The sequence below is a fragment of the Euprymna scolopes genome, chromosome 32, assembly GCF_053919585.1.
Source record: "Euprymna scolopes isolate OS-2025 chromosome 32, ASM5391958v1, whole genome shotgun sequence".
Lineage (NCBI taxonomy): Eukaryota > Metazoa > Mollusca > Cephalopoda > Sepiida > Sepiolidae > Euprymna > Euprymna scolopes.
In genome coordinates, this window is record NC_136513.1 from 19,840,493 (window position 1) to 19,850,196 (window position 9,704).

Below are 9,704 nucleotides of genomic sequence, written 5' to 3' on the forward strand. Positions count from 1 at the left end.
ATAGTTAGATATTCTTAAGAGTATTCAATGTTGAACGGAGACGAGTAAATGTGTCAGGATGGCCGAGCGGTCTAAGGCGCTGCGTTCAGGTCGCAGTCGGGTGTTCCCGGCGTGGGTTCGAATCCCACTTCTGACAACAAAAGCTGATGCTTGAATTTTTATAAAATCCAAAGTGTAAAATTCGCATAAAGAAGCTGCACTGATATTGCCGCATATGAATGAATTTTGTTACATTAATGACAAAAGACAAAATTTTGCATAGTTAGATATTCTTTAGAGTATTCAATGTTGAACGGAGACGAGTAAATGTGTCAGGATGGCCGAGCGGTCTAAGGCGCTGCGTTCAGGTCGCAGTCGGGTGTTCCCGGCGTGGGTTCGAATCCCACTTCTGACAACAAAAGCTGATGCTTGAATTTTTATAAAATCCAAAGTGTAAAATTCGCATAAAGAAGCTGCACTGATATTGCCGCATATGAATGAATTTTGTTACATTAATGACAAAAGACAAAATTTTGCATAGTTAGATATTCTTTAGAGTATTCAATGTTGAACGGAGACGAGTAAATGTGTCAGGATGGCCGAGCGGTCTAAGGCGCTGCGTTCAGGTCTCAGTCGGGTGTTCCCGGCGTGGGTTCGAATCCCACTTCTGACAACAAAAGCTGATGCTTGAATTTTTATAAAATCCAATGTGTAAAATTCGCATAAAGAAGCTGCACTGATATTGCCGCATATGAATGAATTTTGTTACATTAATGACAAAAGACAAAATTTTGCATAGTTAGATATTCTTTAGAGTATTCAATGTTGAACGGAGACGAGTAAATGTGTCAGGATGGCCGAGCGGTCTAAGGCGCTGCGTTCAGGTCGCAGTCGGGTGTTCCCGGCGTGGGTTCGAATCCCACTTCTGACAACAAAAGCTGATGCTTGAATTTTTATAAAATCCAAAGTGTAAAATTCGCATAAAGAAGCTGCACTGATATTGCCGCATATGAATGAATTTTGTTACATTAATGACAAAAGACAAAATTTTGCATAGTTAGATATTCTTTAGAGTATTCAATGTTGAACGGAGACGAGTAAATGTGTCAGGATGGCCGAGCGGTCTAAGGCGCTGCGTTCAGGTCTCAGTCGGGTGTTCCCGGCGTGGGTTCGAATCCCACTTCTGACAACAAAAGCTGATGCTTGAATTTTTATAAAATCCAAAGTGTAAAATTCGCATAAAGAAGCTGCACTGATATTGCCGCATATGAATGAATTTTGTTACATTAATGACAAAAGACAAAATTTTGCATAGTTAGATATTCTTTAGAGTATTCAATGTTGAACGGAGACGAGTAAATGTGTCAGGATGGCCGAGCGGTCTAAGGCGCTGCGTTCAGGTCGCAGTCGGGTGTTCCCGGCGTGGGTTCGAATCCCACTTCTGACAACAAAAGCTGATGCTTGAATTTTTATAAAATCCAAAGTGTAAAATTCGCATAAAGAAGCTGCACTGATATTGCCGCATATGAATGAATTTTGTTACATTAATGACAAAAGACAAAATTTTGCATAGTTAGATATTCTTAAGAGTATTCAATGTTGAACGGAGACGAGTAAATGTGTCAGGATGGCCGAGCGGTCTAAGGCGCTGCGTTCAGGTCGCAGTCGGGTGTTCCCGGCGTGGGTTCGAATCCCACCTCTGACAACAAAAGCTGATGCTTGAATTTTTATAAAATCCAAAGTGTAAAATTCGCATAAAGAAGCTGCACTGATATTGCCGCATATGAATGAATTTTGTTACATTAATGACAAAAGACAAAATTTTGCATAGTTAGATATTCTTAAGAGTATTCAATGTTGAACGGAGACGAGTAAATGTGTCAGGATGGCGTAGCGGTCTAAGGCGCTGCGTTCAGGTCGCAGTCGGGTGTTCCCGGCGTGGGTTCGAATCCCACTTCTGACAACAAAAGCTGATGCTTGAATTTTTATAAAATCCAAAGTGTAAAATTCGCATAAAGAAGCTGCACTGATATTGCCGCATATGAATGAATTTTGTTACATTAATGACAAAAGACAAAGTTTTGCATAGTTAGATATTCTTTAGAGTATTCAATGTTGAACGGAGACGAGTGAATGTGTCAGGATGGCCGAGCGGTCTAAGGCGCTGCGTTCAGGTCGCAGTCGGGTGTTCCCGGCGTGGGTTCGAATCCCACTTCTGACAACAAAAGCTGATGCTTGAATTTTTATAAAATCCAAAGTGTAAAATTCGCATAAAGAAGCTGCACTGATATTGCCGCATATGAATGAATTTTGTTACATTAATGACAAAAGACAAAATTTTGCATAGTTAGATATTCTTAAGAGTATTCAATGTTGAACGGAGACGAGTAAATGTGTCAGGATGGCCGAGCGGTCTAAGGCGCTGCGTTCAGGTCGCAGTCGGGTGTTCCCGGCGTGGGTTCGAATCCCACTTCTGACAACAAAAGCTGATGCCTGAATTTTTATAAAATCCAAAATGTAAAATTCGCATAAAGAAGCTGCACTGATATTGCCGCATATGAATGAATTTTGTTACATTAATGACAAAAGACAAAATTTTGCATAGTTAGATATTCTTTAGAGTATTCAATGTTGAACGGAGACGAGTAAATGTGTCAGGATGGCCGAGCGGTCTAAGGCGCTGCGTTCAGGTCGCAGTCGGGTGTTTCCGGCGTGGGTTCGAATCCCACTTCTGACAACAAAAGCTGATGCTTGAATTTTTATAAAATCCAAAGTGTAAAATTCGCATAAAGAAGCTGCACTGATATTGCCGCATATGAATGAATTTTGTTACATTAATGACAAAAGACAAAATTTTGCATAGTTAGATATTCTTTAGAGTATTCAATGTTGAACGGAGACGAGTAAATGTGTCAGGATGGCCGAGCGGTCTAAGGCGCTGCGTTCAGGTCGAAGTCGGGTGTTCCCGGCGTGGGTTCGAATCCCACTTCTGACAACAAAAGCTGATGCTAGAATTTTTATAAAATCCAAAGTGTAAAATTCGCATAAAGAAGCTGCACTGATATTGCCGCATATGAATGAATTTTGTTACATTAATGACAAAAGACAAAATTTTGCATAGTTAGATATTCTTAAGAGTATTCAATGTTGAACGGAGACGAGTAAATGTGTCAGGATGGCCGAGCGGTCTAAGGCGCTGCGTTCAGGTCGCAGTCGGGTGTTCCCGGCGTGGGTTCGAATCCCACTTCTGACAACAAAAGCTGATGCTTGAATTTTTATAAAATCCAAAGTGTAAAATTCGCATAAAGAAGCTGCACTGATATTGCCGCATATGAATGAATTTTGTTACATTAATGACAAAAGACAAAATTTTGCATAGTTAGATATTCTTTAGAGTATTCAATGTTGAACGGAGACGAGTAAATGTGTCAGGATGGCCGAGCGGTCTAAGGCCCTGCGTTCAGGTCGCAGTCGGGTGTTCCCGGCGTGGGTTCGAATCCCACTTCTGACAACAAAAGCTGATGCTTGAATTTTTATAAAATCCAAAGTGTAAAATTCGCATAAAGAAGCTGCACTGATATTGCCGCATATGAATGAATTTTGTTACATTAATGACAAAAGACAAAATTTTGCATAGTTAGATATTCTTTAGAGTATTCAATGTTGAACGGAGACGAGTAAATGTGTCAGGATGGCCGAGCGGTCTAAGGCGCTGCGTTCAGGTCGCAGTCGGGTGTTCCCGGCGTGGGTTCGAATCCCACTTCTGACAACAAAAGCTGATGCTTGAATTTTTATAAAATCCAAAGTGTAAAATTCGCATAAAGAAGCTGCACTGATATTGCCGCATATGAATGAATTTTGTTACATTAATGACAAAAGACAAAATTTTGCATAGTTAGATATTCTTTAGAGTATTCAATGTTGAACGGAGACGAGTAAATGTGTCAGGATGGCCGAGCGGTCTAAGGCGCTGCGTTCAGGTCGCAGTCGGGTGTTCCCGGCGTGGGTTCGAATCCCACTTCTGACAACAAAAGCTGATGCTTGAATTTTTATAAAATCCAAAGTGTAAAATTCGCATAAAGAAGCTGCACTGATATTGCCGCATATGAATGAATTTTGTTACATTAATGACAAAAGACAAAATTTTGCATAGTTAGATATTCTTAAGAGTATTCAATGTTGAACGGAGGCGAGTAAATGTGTCAGGATGGCCGAGCGGTCTAAGGCGCTGCGTTCAGGTCGCAGTCGGGTGTTCCCGGCGTGGGTTCGAATCCCACTTCTGACAACAAAAGCTGATGCTTGAATTTTTATAAAATCCAAAGTGTAAAATTCGCATAAAGAAGCTGCACTGATATTGCCGCATATGAATGAATTTTGTTACATTAATGACAAAAGACAAAGTTTTGCATAGTTAGATATTCTTTAGAGTATTCAATGTTGAACGGAGACGAGTGAATGTGTCAGGATGGCCGAGCGGTCTAAGGCGCTGCGTTCAGGTCGCAGTCGGGTGTTCCCGGCGTGGGTTCGAATCCCACTTCTGACAACAAAAGATGATGCTTGAATTTTTATAAAATCCAAAGTGTAAAATTCGCATAAAGAAGCTGCACTGATATTGCCGCATATGAATGAATTTTGTTACATTAATGACAAAAGACAAAATTTTGCATAGTTAGATATTCTTAAGAGTATTCAATGTTGAACGGAGACGAGTAAATGTGTCAGGATGGCCGAGCGGTCTAACGCGCTGCGTTCAGGTCGCAGTCGGGTGTTCCCGGCGTGGGTTCGAATCCAACTTCTGACAACAAAAGCTTATGCCTGAATTTTTATAAAATCCAAAGTGTAAAATTCGCATAAAGAAGCTGCACTGATATTGCCGCATATGAATGAATTTTGTTACATTAATGACAAAAGACAAAATTTTGCATAGTTAGATATTCTTTAGAGTATTCAATGTTGAACGGAGACGAGTAAATGTGTCAGGATGGCCGAGCGGTCTAAGGCGCTGCGTTCAGGTCGCAGTCGGGTGTTCCCGGCGTGGGTTCGAATCCCACTTCTGACAACAAAAGCTGATGCTTGAATTTTTATAAAATCCAAAGTGTAAAATTCGCATAAAGAAGCTGCACTGATATTGCCGCATATGAATGAATTTTGTTACATTAATGACAAAAGACAAAATTTTGCATAGTTAGATATTCTTTAGAGTATTCAATGTTGAACGGAGACGAGTAAATGTGTCAGGATGGCCGAGCGGTCTAAGGCGCTGCGTTCAGGTCGAAGTCGGGTGTTCCCGGCGTGGGTTCGAATCCCACTTCTGACAACAAAAGATGATGCTAGAATTTTTATAAAATCCAAAGTGTAAAATTCGCATAAAGAAGCTGCACTGATATTGCCGCATATGAATGAATTTTGTTACATTAATGACAAAAGACAAAATTTTGCATAGTTAGATATTCTTAAGAGTATTCAATGTTGAACGGAGACGAGTAAATGTGTCAGGATGGCCGAGCGGTCTAAGGCGCTGCGTTCAGGTCGCAGTCGGGTGTTCCCGGCGTGGGTTCGAATCCCACTTCTGACAACAAAAGCTGATGCTTGAATTTTTATAAAATCCAAAGTGTAAAATTCGCATAAAGAAGCTGCACTGATATTGCCGCATATGAATGAATTTTGTTACATTAATGACAAAAGACAAAATTTTGCATAGTTAGATATTCTTAAGAGTATTCAATGTTGAACGGAGACGAGTAAATGTGTCAGGATGGCCGAGCGGTCTAAGGCGCTGCGTTCAGGTCGCAGTCGGGTGTTCCCGGCGTGGGTTCGAATCCCACTTCTGACAACAAAAGCTGATGCTTGAATTTTTATAAAATCCAAAGTGTAAAATTCGCATAAAGAAGCTGCACTGATATTGCCGCATATGAATGAATTTTGTTACATTAATGACAAAAGACAAAATTTTGCATAGTTAGATATTCTTTAGAGTATTCAATGTTGAACGGAGACGAGTAAATGTGTCAGGATGGCCGAGCGGTCTAAGGCGCTGCGTTCAGGTCGCAGTCGGGTGTTCCCGGCGTGGGTTCGAATCCCACTTCTGACAACAAAAGCTGATGCTTGAATTTTTATAAAATCCAAAGTGTAAAATTCGCATAAAGAAGCTGCACTGATATTGCCGCATATGAATGAATTTTGTTACATTAATGACAAAAGACAAAATTTTGCATAGTTAGATATTCTTTAGAGTATTCAATGTTGAACGGAGACGAGTAAATGTGTCAGGATGGCCGAGCGGTCTAAGGCGCTGCGTTCAGGTCTCAGTCGGGTGTTCCCGGCGTGGGTTCGAATCCCACTTCTGACAACAAAAGCTGATGCTTGAATTTTTATAAAATCCAAAGTGTAAAATTCGCATAAAGAAGCTGCACTGATATTGCCGCATATGAATGAATTTTGTTACATTAATGACAAAAGACAAAATTTTGCATAGTTAGATATTCTTTAGAGTATTCAATGTTGAACGGAGACGAGTAAATGTGTCAGGATGGCCGAGCGGTCTAAGGCGCTGCGTTCAGGTCGCAGTCGGGTGTTCCCGGCGTGGGTTCGAATCCCACTTCTGACAACAAAAGCTGATGCTTGAATTTTTATAAAATCCAAAGTGTAAAATTCGCATAAAGAAGCTGCACTGATATTGCCGCATATGAATGAATTTTGTTACATTAATGACAAAAGACAAAATTTTGCATAGTTAGATATTCTTTAGAGTATTCAATGTTGAACGGAGACGAGTAAATGTGTCAGGATGGCCGAGCGGTCTAAGGCGCTGCGTTCAGGTCGCAGTCGGGTGTTCCCGGCGTGGGTTCGAATCCCACTTCTGACAACAAAAGCTGATGCTTGAATTTTTATAAAATCCAAAGTGTAAAATTCGCATAAAGAAGCTGCACTGATATTGCCGCATATGAATGAATTTTGTTACATTAATGACAAAAGACAAAATTTTGCATAGTTAGATATTCTTTAGAGTATTCAATGTTGAACGGAGACGAGTAAATGTGTCAGGATGGCCGAGCGGTCTAAGGCGCTGCGTTCAGGTCGCAGTCGGGTGTTCCCGGCGTGGGTTCGAATCCCACTTCTGACAACAAAAGCTGATGCTTGAATTTTTATAAAATCCAAAGTGTAAAATTCGCATAAAGAAGCTGCACTGATATTGCCGCATATGAATGAATTTTGTTACATTAATGACAAAAGACAAAATTTTGCATAGTTAGATATTCTTAAGAGTATTCAATGTTGAACGGAGACGAGTAAATGTGTCAGGATGGCCGAGCGGTCAAAGGCGCTGCGTTCAGGTCGCAGTCGGGTGTTCCCGGCGTGGGTTCGAATCCCACTTCTGACAACAAAAGCTGATGCTTGAATTTTTATAAAATCCAAAGTGTAAAATTCGCATAATGAAGCTGCACTGATATTGCCGCATATGAATGAATTTTGTTACATTAATGACAAAAGACAAAATTTTGCATAGTTAGATATTCTTTAGAGTATTCAATGTTGAACGGAGACGAGTGAATGTGTCAGGATGGCCGAGCGGTCTAAGGCGCTGCGTTCAGGTCGCAGTCGGGTGTTCCCGGCGTGGGTTCGAATCCCACTTCTGACAACAAAAGCTGATGCTTGAATTTTTATAAAATCCAAAGTGTAAAATTCGCATAAAGAAGCTGCACTGATATTGCCGCATATGAATGAATTTTGTTACATTAATGACAAAAGACAAAATTTTGCATAGTTAGATATTCTTTAGAGTATTCAATGTTGAACGGAGACGAGTGAATGTGTCAGGATGGCCGAGCGGTCTAAGGCGCTGCGTTCAGGTCGCAGTCGGGTGTTCCCGGCGTGGGTTCGAATCCCACTTCTGACAACAAAAGCTGATGCTTGAATTTTTATAAAATCCAAAGTGTAAAATTCGCATAAAGAAGCTGCACTGATATTGCCGCATATGAATGAATTTTGTTACATTAATGACAAAAGACAAAATTTTGCATAGTTAGATATTCTTAAGAGTATTCAATGTTGAACGGAGACGAGTAAATGTGTCAGGATGGCCGAGCGGTCTAAGGCGCTGCGTTCAGGTCGCAGTCGGGTGTTCCCGGCGTGGGTTCGAATCCCACTTCTGACAACAAAAGCTGATGCCTGAATTTTTATAAAATCCAAAGTGTAAAATTCGCATAAAGAAGCTGCACTGATATTGCCGCATATGAATGAATTTTGTTACATTAATGACAAAAGACAAAATTTTGCATAGTTAGATATTCTTTAGAGTATTCAATGTTGAACGGAGACGAGTAAATGTGTCAGGATGGCCGAGCGGTCTAAGGCGCTGCGTTCAGGTCGCAGTCGGGTGTTCCAGGCGTGGGTTCGAATCCCACTTCTGACAACAAAAGCTGATGCTAGAATTTTTATAAAATCCAAAGTGTAAAATTCGCATAAAGAAGCTGCACTGATATTGCCGCATATGAATGAATTTTGTTACATTAATGACAAAAGACAAAATTTTGCATAGTTAGATATTCTTTAGAGTATTCAATGTTGAACGGAGACGAGTAAATGTGTCAGGATGGCCGAGCGGTCTAAGGCGCTGCGTTCAGGTCGCAGTCGGGTTTTCCCGGCGTGGGTTCGAATCCCACTTCTGACAACAAAAGCTGATGCTTGAATTTTTATAAAATCCAAAGTGTAAAATTCGCATAAAGAAGCTGCACTGATATTGCCGCATATGAATGAATTTTGTTACATTAATGACAAAAGACAAAATTTTGCATAGTTAGATATTCTTTAGAGTATTCAATGTTGAACGGAGACGAGTAAATGTGTCAGGATGGCCGAGCGGTCTAAAGCGCTGCGTTCAGGTCGCAGTCGGGTGTTCCCGGCGTGGGTTCGAATCCCACTTCTGACAACAAAAGCTGATGCTTGAATTTTTATAAAATCCAAAGTGTAAAATTCGCATAAAGAAGCTGCACTGATATTGCCGCATATGAATGAATTTTGTTACATTAATGACAAAAGACAAAATTTTGCATAGTTAGATATTCTTTAGAGTATTCAATGTTGAACGGAGACGAGTAAATGTGTCAGGATGGCCGAGCGGTCTAAGGCGCTGCGTTCAGGTCGCAGTCGGGTGTTCCCGGCGTGGGTTCGAATCCCACTTCTGACAACAAAAGCTGATGCTTGAATTTTTATAAAATCCAAAGTGTAAAATTCGCATAAAGAAGCTGCACTGATATTGCCGCATATGAATGAATTTTGTTACATTAATGACAAAAGACAAAATTTTGCATAGTTAGATATTCTTAAGAGTATTCAATGTTGAACGGAGACGAGTAAATGTGTCAGGATGGCGTAGCGGTCTAAGGCGCTGCGTTCAGGTCGCAGTCGGGTGTTCCCGGCGTGGGTTCGAATCCCACTTCTGACAACAAAAGCTGATGCTTGAATTTTTATAAAATCCAAAGTGTAAAATTCGCATAAAGAAGCTGCACTGATATTGCCGCATATGAATGAATTTTGTTACATTAATGACAAAAGACAAAATTTTGCATAGTTAGATATTCTTTAGAGTATTCAATGTTGAACGGAGACGAGTGAATGTGTCAGGATGGCCGAGCGGTCTAAGGCGCTGCGTTCAGGTCGCAGTCGGGTGTTCCCGGCGTGGGTTCGAATCCCACTTCTGACAACAAAAGCTGATGCTTGAATTT

The 9,704-nt window shown here is 40.8% G+C and overlaps 38 non-coding genes across 38 annotated transcripts; all 38 read left to right on the forward strand.

Moving 5' to 3' along the window:
- Positions 1–52: 52 nt before the first annotated feature.
- On the forward strand, positions 53–136 carry Trnal-cag (transfer RNA leucine (anticodon CAG)). The gene has a single exon. It is a non-coding gene; the product is annotated as a tRNA-Leu (tRNA).
- Positions 137–310: 174 nt separating this feature from the next.
- Positions 311–394, forward strand: Trnal-cag (transfer RNA leucine (anticodon CAG)). Its single transcript has one exon. It is a non-coding gene; the product is annotated as a tRNA-Leu (tRNA).
- A 174-nt stretch (positions 395–568) lies between these two features.
- On the forward strand, positions 569–652 carry Trnal-cag (transfer RNA leucine (anticodon CAG)). Its single transcript has one exon. It is a non-coding gene; the product is annotated as a tRNA-Leu (tRNA).
- A 174-nt stretch (positions 653–826) lies between these two features.
- Trnal-cag (transfer RNA leucine (anticodon CAG)) lies at positions 827–910 on the forward strand. The gene has a single exon. It is a non-coding gene; the product is annotated as a tRNA-Leu (tRNA).
- A 174-nt stretch (positions 911–1,084) lies between these two features.
- Trnal-cag (transfer RNA leucine (anticodon CAG)) lies at positions 1,085–1,168 on the forward strand. The gene has a single exon. It is a non-coding gene; the product is annotated as a tRNA-Leu (tRNA).
- A 174-nt stretch (positions 1,169–1,342) lies between these two features.
- On the forward strand, positions 1,343–1,426 carry Trnal-cag (transfer RNA leucine (anticodon CAG)). Its single transcript has one exon. It is a non-coding gene; the product is annotated as a tRNA-Leu (tRNA).
- A 174-nt stretch (positions 1,427–1,600) lies between these two features.
- Positions 1,601–1,684, forward strand: Trnal-cag (transfer RNA leucine (anticodon CAG)). Its single transcript has one exon. It is a non-coding gene; the product is annotated as a tRNA-Leu (tRNA).
- A 174-nt stretch (positions 1,685–1,858) lies between these two features.
- Positions 1,859–1,942, forward strand: Trnal-cag (transfer RNA leucine (anticodon CAG)). The gene has a single exon. It is a non-coding gene; the product is annotated as a tRNA-Leu (tRNA).
- Positions 1,943–2,116: 174 nt separating this feature from the next.
- Positions 2,117–2,200, forward strand: Trnal-cag (transfer RNA leucine (anticodon CAG)). Its single transcript has one exon. It is a non-coding gene; the product is annotated as a tRNA-Leu (tRNA).
- Positions 2,201–2,374: 174 nt separating this feature from the next.
- Positions 2,375–2,458, forward strand: Trnal-cag (transfer RNA leucine (anticodon CAG)). Its single transcript has one exon. It is a non-coding gene; the product is annotated as a tRNA-Leu (tRNA).
- A 174-nt stretch (positions 2,459–2,632) lies between these two features.
- On the forward strand, positions 2,633–2,716 carry Trnal-cag (transfer RNA leucine (anticodon CAG)). The gene has a single exon. It is a non-coding gene; the product is annotated as a tRNA-Leu (tRNA).
- Positions 2,717–2,890: 174 nt separating this feature from the next.
- Trnal-cag (transfer RNA leucine (anticodon CAG)) lies at positions 2,891–2,974 on the forward strand. Its single transcript has one exon. It is a non-coding gene; the product is annotated as a tRNA-Leu (tRNA).
- A 174-nt stretch (positions 2,975–3,148) lies between these two features.
- Trnal-cag (transfer RNA leucine (anticodon CAG)) lies at positions 3,149–3,232 on the forward strand. The gene has a single exon. It is a non-coding gene; the product is annotated as a tRNA-Leu (tRNA).
- A 174-nt stretch (positions 3,233–3,406) lies between these two features.
- Positions 3,407–3,490, forward strand: Trnal-cag (transfer RNA leucine (anticodon CAG)). The gene has a single exon. It is a non-coding gene; the product is annotated as a tRNA-Leu (tRNA).
- A 174-nt stretch (positions 3,491–3,664) lies between these two features.
- Positions 3,665–3,748, forward strand: Trnal-cag (transfer RNA leucine (anticodon CAG)). The gene has a single exon. It is a non-coding gene; the product is annotated as a tRNA-Leu (tRNA).
- Positions 3,749–3,922: 174 nt separating this feature from the next.
- Positions 3,923–4,006, forward strand: Trnal-cag (transfer RNA leucine (anticodon CAG)). Its single transcript has one exon. It is a non-coding gene; the product is annotated as a tRNA-Leu (tRNA).
- A 174-nt stretch (positions 4,007–4,180) lies between these two features.
- Positions 4,181–4,264, forward strand: Trnal-cag (transfer RNA leucine (anticodon CAG)). Its single transcript has one exon. It is a non-coding gene; the product is annotated as a tRNA-Leu (tRNA).
- Positions 4,265–4,438: 174 nt separating this feature from the next.
- Positions 4,439–4,522, forward strand: Trnal-cag (transfer RNA leucine (anticodon CAG)). Its single transcript has one exon. It is a non-coding gene; the product is annotated as a tRNA-Leu (tRNA).
- A 174-nt stretch (positions 4,523–4,696) lies between these two features.
- Trnal-cag (transfer RNA leucine (anticodon CAG)) lies at positions 4,697–4,780 on the forward strand. The gene has a single exon. It is a non-coding gene; the product is annotated as a tRNA-Leu (tRNA).
- Positions 4,781–4,954: 174 nt separating this feature from the next.
- On the forward strand, positions 4,955–5,038 carry Trnal-cag (transfer RNA leucine (anticodon CAG)). The gene has a single exon. It is a non-coding gene; the product is annotated as a tRNA-Leu (tRNA).
- A 174-nt stretch (positions 5,039–5,212) lies between these two features.
- Trnal-cag (transfer RNA leucine (anticodon CAG)) lies at positions 5,213–5,296 on the forward strand. The gene has a single exon. It is a non-coding gene; the product is annotated as a tRNA-Leu (tRNA).
- A 174-nt stretch (positions 5,297–5,470) lies between these two features.
- Positions 5,471–5,554, forward strand: Trnal-cag (transfer RNA leucine (anticodon CAG)). The gene has a single exon. It is a non-coding gene; the product is annotated as a tRNA-Leu (tRNA).
- A 174-nt stretch (positions 5,555–5,728) lies between these two features.
- Positions 5,729–5,812, forward strand: Trnal-cag (transfer RNA leucine (anticodon CAG)). The gene has a single exon. It is a non-coding gene; the product is annotated as a tRNA-Leu (tRNA).
- Positions 5,813–5,986: 174 nt separating this feature from the next.
- Trnal-cag (transfer RNA leucine (anticodon CAG)) lies at positions 5,987–6,070 on the forward strand. Its single transcript has one exon. It is a non-coding gene; the product is annotated as a tRNA-Leu (tRNA).
- Positions 6,071–6,244: 174 nt separating this feature from the next.
- On the forward strand, positions 6,245–6,328 carry Trnal-cag (transfer RNA leucine (anticodon CAG)). Its single transcript has one exon. It is a non-coding gene; the product is annotated as a tRNA-Leu (tRNA).
- Positions 6,329–6,502: 174 nt separating this feature from the next.
- On the forward strand, positions 6,503–6,586 carry Trnal-cag (transfer RNA leucine (anticodon CAG)). The gene has a single exon. It is a non-coding gene; the product is annotated as a tRNA-Leu (tRNA).
- A 174-nt stretch (positions 6,587–6,760) lies between these two features.
- Positions 6,761–6,844, forward strand: Trnal-cag (transfer RNA leucine (anticodon CAG)). Its single transcript has one exon. It is a non-coding gene; the product is annotated as a tRNA-Leu (tRNA).
- Positions 6,845–7,018: 174 nt separating this feature from the next.
- Positions 7,019–7,102, forward strand: Trnal-cag (transfer RNA leucine (anticodon CAG)). The gene has a single exon. It is a non-coding gene; the product is annotated as a tRNA-Leu (tRNA).
- Positions 7,103–7,276: 174 nt separating this feature from the next.
- Positions 7,277–7,360, forward strand: Trnal-cag (transfer RNA leucine (anticodon CAG)). The gene has a single exon. It is a non-coding gene; the product is annotated as a tRNA-Leu (tRNA).
- Positions 7,361–7,534: 174 nt separating this feature from the next.
- Positions 7,535–7,618, forward strand: Trnal-cag (transfer RNA leucine (anticodon CAG)). The gene has a single exon. It is a non-coding gene; the product is annotated as a tRNA-Leu (tRNA).
- A 174-nt stretch (positions 7,619–7,792) lies between these two features.
- On the forward strand, positions 7,793–7,876 carry Trnal-cag (transfer RNA leucine (anticodon CAG)). Its single transcript has one exon. It is a non-coding gene; the product is annotated as a tRNA-Leu (tRNA).
- Positions 7,877–8,050: 174 nt separating this feature from the next.
- Positions 8,051–8,134, forward strand: Trnal-cag (transfer RNA leucine (anticodon CAG)). The gene has a single exon. It is a non-coding gene; the product is annotated as a tRNA-Leu (tRNA).
- Positions 8,135–8,308: 174 nt separating this feature from the next.
- Trnal-cag (transfer RNA leucine (anticodon CAG)) lies at positions 8,309–8,392 on the forward strand. The gene has a single exon. It is a non-coding gene; the product is annotated as a tRNA-Leu (tRNA).
- Positions 8,393–8,566: 174 nt separating this feature from the next.
- Trnal-cag (transfer RNA leucine (anticodon CAG)) lies at positions 8,567–8,650 on the forward strand. Its single transcript has one exon. It is a non-coding gene; the product is annotated as a tRNA-Leu (tRNA).
- A 174-nt stretch (positions 8,651–8,824) lies between these two features.
- Positions 8,825–8,908, forward strand: Trnal-cag (transfer RNA leucine (anticodon CAG)). Its single transcript has one exon. It is a non-coding gene; the product is annotated as a tRNA-Leu (tRNA).
- Positions 8,909–9,082: 174 nt separating this feature from the next.
- Trnal-cag (transfer RNA leucine (anticodon CAG)) lies at positions 9,083–9,166 on the forward strand. Its single transcript has one exon. It is a non-coding gene; the product is annotated as a tRNA-Leu (tRNA).
- Positions 9,167–9,340: 174 nt separating this feature from the next.
- Trnal-cag (transfer RNA leucine (anticodon CAG)) lies at positions 9,341–9,424 on the forward strand. The gene has a single exon. It is a non-coding gene; the product is annotated as a tRNA-Leu (tRNA).
- A 174-nt stretch (positions 9,425–9,598) lies between these two features.
- On the forward strand, positions 9,599–9,682 carry Trnal-cag (transfer RNA leucine (anticodon CAG)). Its single transcript has one exon. It is a non-coding gene; the product is annotated as a tRNA-Leu (tRNA).
- Positions 9,683–9,704: the final 22 nt, after the last annotated feature.